We start from the raw sequence: 10,944 nt of genomic DNA, 5'->3' as shown, positions 1-10,944 counted from the left end.
AAAACTGAACCTAAAGAAATGTCCAGAGACCTACAAGACTGACATCAACTAACAATTTGAGCAACAGTAGAAAGGCTACCATGAATGCCCTTCCCTTATAATGAGCTCAACTACTAACTTATCCACCATCACAGAGCCCACATCTAGTACCTTTTGGAAAAAGAAGCAAACACCCACAACTAAACACTGAGCTGAACTAGAATCCAGATGCAGAGAAGGAAGACAAGACCACGCTGCAGAAACACATACAGACAGCTGACCTGAACAAGGAGGAGCTAACAAGCACCCAAACTGATAGCTAGGAATCCAGCATGGGACTAAGACCCCATGAACATGGGTCTCAGATAGAAAGTCTGAGCACTCTAAGCCACCTCAGACACTGGAACCAGGATGTATTCCTGGTGCACAAAGGAACTTGCGGGCACATGCCCCATGGAGGGATACTCCCTTAACCTAGAGACAGGATAGAAGGCTTAGTTCCTATTTCAAATGACTTGATAGAGTAGATGACCCCTCCTGGATGGCATCACCGTACATGTAGAGAAGGTGGGGATGGGAAGGAAAGGTGGTCGCGGAGCATGTGTGGGGGGTAGAGAGAGAAAGATGGAGGGAGAGAGGAAGGGAGAGGGAACTTGGATTGATATGTAAAATTAATTAATTAATTAATAAAAAGAAAATGTCATTGAAATTCAAGGCTTAACAATAACAATTAATTAAGTGAACCTTGAGTGGTAGGGAATATGTGTAGGAGTCCATTACTGAATGAGTTACTGTCTACCAAAGTTACCTCAAGCCTCGCCTTGAATCAGCCACAACCACATGAGAAATTGACCTCTGTATTTGTCACTAGGGGCAAACAGATATTCATCACCAGGGGCAACCAGTTGGCTTTGAAGTTGTTTTGAAGCTTAAAACTCGCTGAATTTGTAACTGAGAGTACTATTACTTTCCTATCTCAGTCTGAGTAATATAAAATATATTATTTCTATTCGTCAAAATTATCAACTTGAAGCAGAAATCATCTTCCCGACTAGCCAGAGCTATACATGTGACCAACAGAAGTAATATTTTCATGAGGTAAATGCACAAACATTGGGGAAATATCAATAGCCATTCTTAGGGAAGAAATGAAGTCTCACATGAGAGCAATTACAGAGACCAACATTTATGTACAGCCAGTGACCCCTCAGCCATGCCAGGTAGGGATCCCCATCAGAGGATCAAACATCTGGTATGTCAGCCTGTTGAACAGTAGTTGGCACCTGCTGTCTAGTCCCATGGAAGTTCCCAGCACAACCAACACGAGCCACACACACTTCCTCCTAGAACACCAGCACCTCATTCAGTTCTGTCTTCAAGATTTGAAGCATAAAATATTTGTCTCACAATAATAGAAAAGGTAGACACTAAGATTGAATTTAACTTTTATTGTTAAAGACTTCATTCGGTACAGTGAAAAGTTAAAATCAAGTCACTGCAGGAATTCTTAACACACATCAGGGCAGAGCATCAGCTACAGCAGCAGTCGTGACTTACAAGAGCAAACACACCACGGGCCTCACATTCTACCCTGGTCCTCCAATGCCTCTAGTGAATCCTCCACACAGCAGAGACTGGCCACTTTGAAAAGACTGGGTTTCTTCTGTACATGTCCCCCTATAATCTTCCCTTCCTTCTTACAATATAGGGTACATGGCATAGGAAGCAATTCCACAGTAGTTGTTCTGGTCTCTGGGAAGCTTCAAGTAGCCGTTCTCTCCCCAATTTTCACCATGGCTGAAAGAAATCAGATTTTTCATTTAGTAGAAAAGACACAGCAGAGTGGATTACTACAATAACTCAACATCTGAGCACTGAGCCAGGGGCCACATCAATAAAATGCTTTAGAAAAGGCAGAGAATCAATTCCAGACTACCAAGAGTTATCTCAAAGTGGACAGTAAAAAAATCACAGAAAATTAACTTGGACATCTTCCACCACAAGTTGTTCAGAAATAACAATTTAGAAATAGATAACCTATGGTACAATGATTATATTAATACCAAAGGAAATCAGTGACAGAATCTGAAATCTATGTTCATATATTGTATATTAGTTGATCCAGACAAAGACAGAAATCACACAATAAAGCCAGATCACAAAAGCGTAAGGTCTGGGGTTTGAGTCAAGTTTCCACTTAAAGCCAAAGTGAGGCAGAAGCGATGTCTCCGTGCATAGGAGCACTTGGAGTTCTTCCACAGCACAATAGTTTCCACCCAGAATACATATTGGTGAGTTCACAATCCCCTGGAATGCAAGCTGTAGGGAATGTGGTATCTTTGTAAGGTCTGCAAGTGCATCTGTACACACACAACATTCACACACACAGACACATACTTGTTACACATGAAAGTAATTTGCAAAAAAGATTAGATGATTTTGGAGCCAATCTATATCAGCAGAAGCCAAACATAACTGAAGCAAAAAGAATAAGCACACTACCAAAAATAGAAAATTCTAAGATCAGTGACACTCTCTTTCTCAGTGCAGAACTACAGAAAATAACTGAAATCAGCATCAGACACACACACACACACACACACACACACACACACACACACGCACACACACACACACACACACCAAAAAAGGAAAGGAAAATGTTCCTTTTAACATAATTGTAACCAAGTTTTCTGTGACATACCGAAACAATAATTACAAAAGGAAAGTGTGTTTGACACCTAAAATATAAATATTTCCAGCAATTTGTACCTGTTCTTTAGCAGCCAATATTTCTTGCCATCAGACTCTCTGCCTTCATATCCATAGCCGACCAACAGTAAACCATGGTTAGGAGCATCACGTTTGCACTTAGGCTCATGGTATATACCTGAAAAAGAAACACTGAGTGAGTAAAAGGCTCCAGGAACATGATAGTTAATACGGGTACCTACAGTAAGTGAGACATTTCATAATTGGTCTAAAATAACAGGGAGGCATTCCCTAGACCCATATAGAATGATTCTTTCATATCGTGTATTCTCACTTGTAGAACCATAACCCTAGAAATCATAATTGAACATAAATTACTTAATGCAAGAAAGCCTTTTCATTCAATTCTTTGAAAAGCAATCATTCCACATCTTGGCAATAACCCAATGGGAGAAGTGGATTAAATAAAGTTAAACAATAATGATAAATAATGAAGTGCTTGCATGCATAGAGATGTCATGTCACATAGTCACAACACACATAATTATTGCAAGGACAAGATAATATTTATAAGAACTAAAACTCACATCAAATTTTATCCATTATTAGGACATCAACCTGGCAAGTCCAAAGGTTCACAAGAATTCTTCATTAATATCTAGAAAAACACATACTTACCTCCCCTATATGTTCTAAAAGAATCATGTGAACCATCAATTGTAACAGCAATGGGCCCATTAGCAACTAGAGCTTTAAATAGGGCGTCTTCATTCCTTGGGACAACCAAAAAGCATGAGATCTTAACAACAGAACGTTCAGGATGATACCTGCAGCGCCCTTCCTTTAAAAAGTAAAGAAATAAAAGATTTGTTACTTCCATTTACCATCTGGATAGCAAGAGTCACAATCACAACACTGGTCATTTTGAAGGAAACCATCCTCACATCTGGACTGTAATAAATCATCCCAGGAAGTGAAATGTTACTGGGAGAGTTAAAACCAAAAATCAACTCTCATGTTTTCAATGGCATTTCATAGGTCTACCTATCTAGGAAATCATGCAGAATTACATGTTACAAGTGGAGTGATTTGCACATATGCACATACTCCATGTGCACAGAAGCAGGAACACCAACGTGGCACCACAGAATCAGACAGCCATGCAATGGTGGATTCTCCTATGACAGCACTGATGGAGTAGGAGATTCCACATTCAGTGTGAGCTCTGAAGGCAATGAATTGTCTCTGCCATTTTCCCCTTGCCCCGGCTGAACTGAAAAGACAACGCAGAAGCCCACTTACCTTTGCTTCATATGGGTAGGTTGCCTCAGCCTCCAGACCTCCGTTGTTCTTAACATATAGGAAGGCACCATACATTATGCCTCCTTGACAGCCATTAGTGCCATAAGATGTAGAACAGTCCACTAGGTTCTGTACACTCAGGGTGGTCAGTTTGCCTGTTTTCTTGAACATCTGTCCTTCTATGGCACCAGACACAGTAAAAGCCCAGCATGCACCACAACCTAGCTGAATAGAGAATAAATATAGTCATCTACAAATATGAACTGAAACAACTCAAGCTATTGAATACTCTATCAAAAGTGTGTTATTGTCATCTAATGAATTCTTAGGTAAGAATGGTCAGTCTTCATGGGGAGGTGTCTTATGCCCCAGTGGGTAGACAGACATGCACACACCAATGCATGTAAGGCTGTGACTTACTGGGAGCATAGTGTGGTAAATGTTATTAATGGAACAAATTAAGTATGGAGACAGATAGACTTGGACCACTAGATGGAGGTTCAAGAGTAAGTAGCCATGGGAGATGTCATTCTGTAAATATGTTTCTTTTATTGTTTAGTGAATAACGCACTGTTGGCCAACAGAAAAGCATGATAGGTGGACTGGGAGACTAGGAGGAGAGAGGAAATAGGAGGAAGGAAATCCAAGATAGTGGACTGAGAGAAGAACGCTGGCCCCTCTCTCTGATAAGAAGAGACCACGTGAAAATACTTAGATTAATAGAAATGGGTTACTATTTAAGACAGAGCCAGCCAATAAGAAATTAGTAAGTGGCCAACAGCTTTATATCTAATAAAGTGTCTCTGTGTGTTATATGGAGCAGGCATGGTGGTGGGACCAGACCAACAGAATAAACCTTACTCATGAAAAAGGAGTGCTCGGAAATGACAAGTATACATTCTATACTTGCGTGGGCCTTATAATTGCTAGTGCATGAATTAGGGATTCCTCATTCCAAGGAATATTTGTTACTAGCAACATAATGCTAAAGATAGCATTCAAGTTATAAAATTGTGCTTGGTGACTAGCATGTCATACCACAGTCAAATAAGACAGACAAGCCAATAGCTGGTCCCACTGCCATAGTTGAAGAAGACAGTCGTGTGATGTCATACCTGCCTACGTACAGGAGTCACATAGCCTTCTTTTCTCCAATCCAAAGTTTTGGGTGTTGGAACATGTCATTTCTGAATGTGTTTCCCATTTATTAGAGTGAGAACCGAACTCTCCATCATCGTTTTCTTCATTTCCTCACCAGTCTTCAAGGAAAAGTACATAAAGCCTCCATTTAAACAACAGAAAAGACAAAGCAGAATACAACACAACTGAAATCACACTCACCAAGTCACCAAACTCATTCATCTCTACAGTGAAGTTGCTCATCCCCAGGCCATTCTCCATACTGAGCAGTTTGATCATTTTCACATTTTCTTCCCATACTGCTCTCTTCTGTTTTTCTTCCTCCTAGAAATAAATATTGTGAATAGCATTTATTTATAACTATACCCCTGTTCTACCTGAGCAAGTGGATTGGCTGCTGCATATGCAAACAGGTCTTGGAGAGGGATCTCAGGACACTAAAACAAGCCACTCTCAACACATGGGTGAGCAGATGCAGTGGCCACCAATTCTTTTCTCTGTGTTATGTATATACCTCAAGTAGGAGCATTATCTATGGCCTCTAATATCCATGAACCCCACCACCCTCAGCAATGAAGATGCTCTACAAGGAACTTCTTTGAGTGTCCATGTGGCTTACTTGGCTGTACGTTTTATTATAGCTCCTTTTCCAAGCTTCCCACTCAGCATCCAAACTGTAATCTGGTGTTGGAGCAGCTGAGGCCACTCCCAAGCACAGGATGGCCAAGAGGACAGTAGGAGTCATGTCTCAAGCACCTACAGAGAGAAGAAAATGAATGGGAGAATTCATCAACATTCTTGAGAAACTAAACCATTTTTGCAGGATAAAATGGTTCTAACCACTCTCCCAAATGTTTACTTAAGGATTTTGGAAATGGCTAAATATTAGGTTGAACAACAGATGCCACAGATGGCACTTTGTTGCAGATCCTGTGGAAAAGAATTCTAGGAATTCATGGAAAATGCATTTCACTGCAAATTGACATGATAGGAAAGATGAACTTGGACAGAAGAATTCAAACCCTCCATAGCTAAAGTCTTGCAAGAGTTAACTCAATATTTGTAATGATGGAAACTTCTCTGATATGGTATCTGATTCAATGTAAAAAAGGATTTCCCCTGAATTTAGGAGCCATGTTGTGACACACCCCGTATTAATACAACGGGTGATGTGAGCTTGTTTAAAACATTCCTTCTAGAAAGAAAATATTCTAGAAAGCCCCTCGTTCTTTTGAGGAAAATCAGCAATACTACTATTCTAACGCATCTGAAGGAAGTACCCACACACTCATTACTTCATTGAGAAAGGACTCACATAGAACAGCCACAGGAAACCATAGCCACCAGTGATGATAGGGTACTACATAAAAGATTTCTTGAGATTTCAGGCTGGGTCTCATAAATCATGCTGCCTACAGACCTTGGCTAGAGACATGAACCTTATGCTTCTTCTGAACATGACAATCATGGAATGAAGCTTCTATCTAATGGTTATATCCAAGCAATAATGTCTGCCGGAATAGAATGTGATGAGCATGACCCTGGCGAACCTGGTGTCAGTTGTCACTGTCTCTGGCCAGAAGCACAAGTGCACTAAATTGGAATCTGTACAGACCTGGACACACTGAGGGTCTTGTTTGCTCTCTGGCTGCCCCACCCTCACCCACCTCGACACAGCATGGCTGCAGAGGTGGAGAAGATATTCTCTTTCCTAGGGTCTGCCTGATGCTCCATGGAGTCTCTCAGGGCTTCTACTACAAGGTCAGTTCCCTTTCTGCCTTGGTAGATGAAGGGCCTCACCTGTGTTGACTGCTCTTTCCTCGGTGCACTCCAGAAGCTCTTCAGAGGTTGCTGAGGTGTCAGGATCTGGCTCAGCAACACCTCACTCAGGCTTTAAATCCCAAGTCTCTGGCTAGTCAACCCTTTCCATCAATGCTTCCCTTCTTCTGATGGGCTATGAAGGAAACTGGGCCTCCAGGCTCCTAATGAGATTTGATCTTGTCTGTCCTGGAGGGGTGGGTGTGGGTTACTTCCTCTGGACCATGGGGAGTTAGATTTGTGGACCTTTACATAGGAAGTTATAGAACCAACCTTTAGACTGTGGATAGCATAAAAGTCTGCCATTTTATCTCAACAGTAGCTCAATATTGAGGTTAGGATGTTTCCTGAAAACGCTGTGTAGGATTTCAGCCTAGCACTTAGTTTAGAATAAGAGGATTAGATTTCCACCATGGAGTAGGTGGTCAGCCTGGTATTACTTTGTAGTTCGTGTCTGATCCACAGCATCATTAGGATCAGATGAGAACACTAACTTCGGTGTGCATTCTTTTCAGAGTCACAGAGGAACACAGCGACATTTCAGAAGAAGCCTAAGGATGGAGGGGTGACTCCACATTGGAAATGTTGGTCAAGACCAAAGCATGGAGGGGAATGTAGACCTTAGTCTCATGAAACTGCCTGACATGTCTCTACTTGAGGTTTAGCATCATCAGAGCTGTCAATATTTTCACTCAATAGCACATGCATCATCTAAAATTTCAACATTTAAATTTTAGACATAAATCTCAGTGGCCTTTGGGACACCATCATTGTTGTGCAAACATCAGCACATAGATCTCCAGGAGGATTTCATCTGCTTTGTGGAAGCTATGTAATAATAAAACAATAATACTCTGCTCCCTCTCCTCAATCACAGCACCACTCACTTCATTTTCTGTATATAGGATTTTGCCTCCTAACATACATGGAATGTTTTCCCTTACCATAGCCATGGTAGAGGTCATTTTAACAGTACCAGTAATGTAAGAGAGACCATTAGGAAAAAATAGAGTACCCTTGTCCTACTGTCAGAATATCCTCCTTTAATCAAGTTATGTAATTTTTTCTTAAAGGGACACAAATATATTCTCTTTCTGTATTCAGTGCTATTTTTGTTTGTTCCTTTGATCAGAGATAAAGCATATGTTACCTATCTAGCCTATATCCTACACTACCAAATTTGCACAAATTCTAAACTCAACTAATACATTTCTGAATGAAAGTGAAAGAGATATTTATCAAGACCAGGCTAGAGAAACCCACAGAAAGAGCTGAGCTGAACAAGGGGGAGCTCACAGACTCCAGTCTTATAGCTGGGAAACCAGCAAAAGTCTGACCCAGACCCCCTGAAAGTGGGTGTCAGTTAGGAGGATTAAAGAGTCTATGGGGCCTTTGGTAGTGAATCTGTATTATACCTAGAATACAAATGGACTTAGGCAGCCCATTCCATATAATGGGACATTCTCTCGGTCTAGACACATGGAAGAAGGCCCCGTTCAAATGATGTTACAGATTTTGAAGATCCTGCATGGAAGGCTTCACCATCCCTGTTGAGCAAGAAGGGGATGGGATGGGGGTTAGGAGGGGGACAGAGGAGGAGGAGGGGAGGGTGAGGGAACTGGGATTGACATGTAAAACAAGCTTGTTGCAAATTTAAATAAAAAATTATCAAAAAAAGACATGTCATATAGAGCAAACCAGTATAATAATATCCATAAAGTCTTTTAAATCCCTAAGTATTCATTACTTGGTTAATAAACTTATGCTGCTCCATTTAGAATTTTGAGTGTCTGCTAACAATGTCTATGCACGTACTTCTAGTATCTCATTTCCTTCATGGATACTGATAAGTCAAGTCATGACAAATCATCATTATTGCTATCTGATCACCTTCCAAATCTGATCATGGTTCTCTTCCTCCATGGTGGCCAAGGTATAGTCTACTCATTATTGCCTGTCTGCAGAAAGAAACTTGAGCATCAGTCCAGTAAGAATGTTCTTCAACTACAATCCCGTTTTGTCGCAATATTTTCGCATTTCAGATTCCCACCCTTGTCCTTGGCTATAAGATGTCTGATGGACTTATTTTGAGGACATCGATATGTTGAACAGCCCCACTTTCCCCGCTGTGACATCCTTAGACACATCTCCAGCGTCCTTAACACATTTTTCCTAATAAGGACATAGTGAGTGTCACAAGATAAGTTCCTCTGAAGCAGCAGCTCCCCGGATTTTCCTTATCCAGTATATTAGCTGGTGAGTGAGCACCTTTGTCAAATCACAACCATGTTCTTCTAGAGACCGAGAGACCTTCTCAGATGACCTCAAGGATCAAGTGTGGTCCAGGAACAAGGTGGAAGGATCTAAAGCTCACTTGGCCTTTCTAAGCTGTTCTCCTGGGGAAAAAAAAACACTCCTCCCTTTCTCTGCAGCAATTGATTGCCTATATTTCTTCATCTAAGGGGTGCCTGTAAAAATTTCTACATCAACAAAACAAATGGTGTTGTCATTGTACAGATCCTGTTTAGCCAAACATATAGGTTGTTGACCCTCACTGGAACTCTTCTTGGACATCCTATCGCTGCCCTGTGATGTGGAGATCATCAGTTCTGGATAAACAGGACCAAATTCCCCTTCCCCATGTTCCAGCAGATCATAGATGGGATGGATATGGAGGTGGGCCGCACATAATCCTGGTTCTGTAGGGTAGTTTCAGGGTTGATCAAGCAACTATCTCTCCCCTGTCCTCTCCCCCAGGGTGGCCTCTCCAGCATTGCCCTGACTAGTTCACTGTAACCAGTATGCTTTTTCCGCCTGCTGCCGCTGGTCTTGTCCCGCCACTGCGCCATTATTTATGATTTTCTATATTCCGCTTGCAAGAATTATTCTCTTGCCCCTTTCCCACATCCTTGCTCTGCAAACTAAAACCGTTGAATTCTTAATTTGATTTTTCTGAGTTTGGCCTGTGAGTTCTTTTATCTTGGATCTGTTGATAATTTATTATCCAATTGAGTGTTGCACTTGTTAGAGTGCATTATCTACTTACTCATGTATGAGCAACATAAACACCCTCTTCAGGTTTGTATTTCCTATAATCTTCTCTAATAACTAAAAAAGACATCTTGCTATTGGAAAGCAAACCTAACAACTCTGTGAGAGAATGTGATTGTGCAGCATGTGCTCTGTCTTTCTTCTCAGCCTGGTCTTACAATAATACCTAATTTAATATCATCATGGGTATGTACATTTGTTTGAATCTCTATCATTTTGGACTTTGGAAGTAGAATAAAGCATTTATTAAGACTTTCTACAGAGTAAAAAAGAAAAATGCTTACTCTGTTGCACCATGGATATATCCAGGAGATTGCAATCTTCACATTGTTCATGGCTGGAGTGTGATGTCAACAGAGTATATGGCTACATGTCAGGCTCCATAAAGATGGCTCCTCTTCATCTTGGATCAAGGTCAGAGAGTTCAAAACTGTCCTTAATAAGTCAAAAGAGCTAAAGGTCTAAGGCTTGGCTACTTTAGGATATTTTGGCCTTGATAGCAGATGTCTTATCTAAATAACAACAGATTTGGGCTCAGCTGTGTTTACTGTTGACTCTCAAGGCTGGATAACAGGTGTGATTACCAAATACTTGGAGAATTAAGGGAAGAAAGTCTGTTTGCTCCTTATCCATGATAATAGAAGGTTTCTGCCATGCCCCCCCCCCTGTTTTGATTGGGATACTTAAGAATGTTGAAGGATAAACTTGGGGCATTCAGTATTCATAGGATTGACCTACTAACTCTATCCTGTGTCTCTGTCTTTCTCTTAGAATCTTTATCTGCTCTTTATCAATCCATACTACCCCTCTCAAGTGCAAACCAGGCAAGTCTGTTGGATCCAACTGAAGCTCACAAAGACAGGTTTCACAGTTGCATGCAGTTTCCCATCAGAAGAACATGCTATTCCTGTGTTTAAATGAACTCCAGTAGTTCTTCTGTAA

The 10,944-nt window shown here is 41.0% G+C and overlaps 1 pseudogene; it reads right to left on the bottom strand.

Annotated features, from left to right (window-relative positions):
* Positions 1 to 1,660: 1,660 nt before the first annotated feature.
* LOC127229062 (cathepsin 7-like) lies at positions 1,661 to 7,015 on the bottom strand (annotated as a pseudogene).
* Positions 7,016 to 10,944: the final 3,929 nt, after the last annotated feature.

Source organism: Phodopus roborovskii, unplaced genomic scaffold, assembly GCF_943737965.1.
Source record: "Phodopus roborovskii unplaced genomic scaffold, PHOROB, whole genome shotgun sequence".
Taxonomy (NCBI): Eukaryota; Metazoa; Chordata; class Mammalia; order Rodentia; family Cricetidae; genus Phodopus; species Phodopus roborovskii.
This window is presented reverse-complemented; position numbering and strand designations above follow the sequence as displayed.